Below are 3,997 nucleotides of genomic sequence, written 5' to 3'. Positions count from 1 at the left end.
TAACATGTTAAAAGCAAAAACTCAAATCTCTGCAGCTGATAGATGTGGTTTATACCTAGAGTAAAGCATTTGGTAATCATTGTGAGGGGCACAGCATGAAAGATTATGGACCATAGATTTCGAGCCTCTTTATACAGGATATCCATGGATAGAGTGCACTTTTCAATTTCCTTGGATGCAGGTTGTGGGAGCATGGAGTGAATGCTGATGGGTGCTGGCCATCTTTGGGAACCTAAAATTAATACTGCAGAGCTAAGTGTATAAAACTGACTGAATTGTATATGTGAATTATACATGTTAAATAGTAGCAGAGGGGGTGGAGTGGCATGTACCTGTAGTCCCAGTTTACGTCAGGATTGTTTGAAGCCAACCTCAGCAGCATACACATAGCAAGACCTTGTCTCAGTCAGAGCGTCAACAAATACTACACTCATGTTGATGGATGATGTAACCCTGTTGGCATATCAGTACTACTCAAATTAATCTAGAATCTCCAGTCCCTGTCAAAATCTTGACAGCATTTTTTTTCCTTTCAGACATAGAAATATTTGACCAAAAACTTACTGCCCTCTGTAAAACGTTCTCAAAAAAGAATAAAGTTGAAATAACTGCCTCTGTAAAACGTTCTCAAAAAAGAATAAAGTTGAAATAACTGAATGTGGCACAATCTTGTAATGCTAGCACTCAGACTGAGCAAGGAGAAAGTTGTGGCTACTAGTGAGAACTGGTCTAAAAGGGAAGGGAGATTAGTGAGACTGCTCAGCAGTTAGGAACATAGCCTAGTCTTGCAGAGGACCTGAGTTCATTCCCAGCTCACAACCCCCTATGTATCCATGACCATTTTCTGGGCTCTGAGCCCTAGACATACACTCAGTGCTTAGACATACTTGCAGGCACTCACACTTAAAAACCCGACTGTTAATGGCAGAGAAAGAAGGACACTCCAAATGTGCTACAAAATTCTGGGTAAAGCTTTGAAAGAGACCTCCATGGATGTACCAAATGATTTTAAAGAATCCTGTGTGTGAATGTGTATATGTATGCACACGTTTTTGTTTGTGTACGTGCATGCACGTGTGTGTGTGCGCGCTCACATGTATGGTAGCCAGAGGTTGATGTTAGGTGTTGTGCTGAATACTTCTGTGTCAGCTTATGACATGAGGAAAATGTGCAGGGGTCCATTTTCTCGCTTAACCAGCTCAGTTTCAAAGGTTGAATAGACGTCAGGCATAAACAAGTGTTTATCTTGTTTGGACCTCAAATGATTTTTTGTGTACCAAGGACAGTCAATGGAGACAAAAATTTTCTCATGGTATTGAAAAAACTATGAATCCAAATGTAAAAACAATACACTACATTTTTTTTAAAAAGTTGAAATTGGATGAAATGCTTAAATATAGAACACTTAGAAAAGCAGTTCTTAGCCTGTGTGTGGCAGCACTTGGGCAGGTGGGTTGAGCAGCCCTTTCACAGGAGTTGAATATTAGGTATTCTGCATATCATATAATTTACATTATGATTTATAGCATTACAAAATTACAGTTATATAATTACAGTTACATTGTATTACATAAAATGATTTTATGGTTGGGTTCACCACAACATGAGGAACAATATTTAAGGGGCACAGCATCAGGATGGTTGAGAGCCACTAACTTCGAAGAAGCCCTGCTGTAAGTGTAGAGCTTTATGACATTCCACTAATCAGTAGTTTCTTGTATATCACATCAAAGCCACAAGCTACAACAACAATAGGTAAATTGGAATTTGTGAATATTTGAAACTGCTATGCCTGTGAAAGGACCACTGAACAAAACTCAGCTGTGGAATGGGAGAAAATTTTAATAAAACATGATAAGGATTTGTCTTGTATATATAAAGAACACCTACAATTTTAGAGTATAATTTAATTTTCAAAATGGTCAAAGGACTTGTATAAATAACTTCCTAAAGATAATGTAAAATGGTTTATAAATATTTTTAAATCTGTTCAGCATTTTCGTCAAGCATATAATGTAAATAAACCCATGAGATAGTGCTCTATTCAGTTAGTTACAAGGTAAAGCATTGATGAACCTGAAGAATGCTATGAGAATACTCATCTACAAAAGAGACTACTGTATGATTCCATTTATGTGGAGTATGTATCTAGAGATAGACATCTGTTAAAGCCGAGAGAAGAGGGGAATTCTAAATTGCTATTGAGTATATGATACCAGTTTTGTTAGATGAGAATATTAGAAATGTTATAACAATGTCTCTTTTCTTAACAGTAATATTAAGATGGTAAACTTTACATGGTTTTAAAATTCAAATTAAAATGTAAAAGCCTCTTCACAAATAAATATCACCAAAAGAAAATTTAAGATCAATCAGAATGTACTCAGAAGTAACTTGGAGACACGAAGCATTACTTGTGCTGGAAATACCATGTTGCAGTGGCAGAGGGCAAGTTAGGGCCGGGGACAAGCTTGATGGTAGTGCACTTACCTGCCTAGTGTGCTCCAGGCCCTTGGTTCAATCCCTATTAGTGTAAATTTAAGTTGAAATTCATCAAAAAAGATGTAGCATAATTCATTATAGTTAATCAAAATGTTTTGAATAAGTGAAAAAGTTCACAGAACAAATCCATTGTCAAAGTGATTGATTCTATGAGTATATAGGGGATTATCATGCAATAAAAACAATATGGAAACAGTTTTGTGCCTGAGACTTTATTTTTTCCAAAGTATGAGTGTATATATGGCTATGTTTATGTTTTGAGTTACCCAAGGTAAGTGCAGAGAATCAAACTTGGATCCTTCGTAGGAGCAGGTTTCGCTGCTAACCACTGAGCCATCTGTCAGGTCCCACCTGTGGCTTTTTGACCTATAGTGGACTTTAAAGCAAGTTTTAATTAGGAATTAAAATGATGATTAGAAACAAAAGGAAAGATATTGATTAGTCTTGCTTGAAAACAATATTTTGAAATAATACATGTTCAAGGAAGGATTAAGTGGACATTCACACTGAAGTTAAGAGATGCAGCAAATAAAGACAAGCCAGTCTCCAGCACTATCCTTTGACTCAATTATCTCCCAGATAGATGGGGTGCTATGCACCTGTAATCCTAGAATTGAGAAAGGCGAGGCAGGGAGAGCATTCAAGTCCCGTGTAGGTTTTGGAGCAATGTCATGTTTGGAAAAATAAATCAATGAATAAAAGAATGCATCCAGGGGCTGGAGAGATGGCTCAGCGGTTAAGAGCATTGCCTGCTCTTCCAAAGGTCCTGAGTTCAATTCCCGGCAACCACATGGTGGCTCACAACCATCTGTAATGAGGTCTGGTGCCCTCTTCTGGCCTGCAGACATCCACACAGACAGAATATTGTATACATAATAAATAAATAAGTATTTAAAAAAAGAATGCATCCAATTCTCAATGGCTTCAAACAAAACTTGTTCATGTTAGCTGATTTTGATTGTGAGATAGGAAAGATGTAGACTGACTGCTCCAGCCACTTGGAGATTCTCGGGTAGAAGACGAAGCCATGTCTTACAGTTATATCCGAGCTGATGCCTTAGTGTGCTGTATTGATATTTTTTACTTTACTGGCACCAAGTTTGTGGGCTTGGTGATGCATGTTCCCCAAATCCATAGCCTAACCTTAATTTAGAAGAGGCAGTAAGTAACTATGGAAAGGACTGAGGTAATATTGCTGTCAAGGAGGTAGAGAAAAGAATCTGCAATGTGTGAAGCCTTAGGACAATGGGAGAAAACTAGCAGAACTTGCTAACATGTTTCAAACACAGCTGAGTAGTAATTGTTGTGCAAGGCTTAAACTCATGGGGCTGAAGGGATGGCTTTCTGTTTAATGGCACCGACTCCTCTCCCAGAGTTTCTGGAGTAAATGCAGAAATTACATATAGAGGTCAGTGTATATAGGAAGGAAAACATAAGAATAAAACAGTGTCTTGGAAAGGATATGTTATATCTTTCAAGTTTATTTTTCAAAGCA

This window comes from Myodes glareolus, chromosome 20, assembly GCF_982192425.1.
Source record: "Myodes glareolus chromosome 20, mMyoGla1.1, whole genome shotgun sequence".
NCBI lineage: Eukaryota > Metazoa > Chordata > Mammalia > Rodentia > Cricetidae > Myodes > Myodes glareolus.
The sequence above is the reverse complement of the archived record's forward strand: the minus strand, read 5'-3'. Positions refer to the sequence as shown.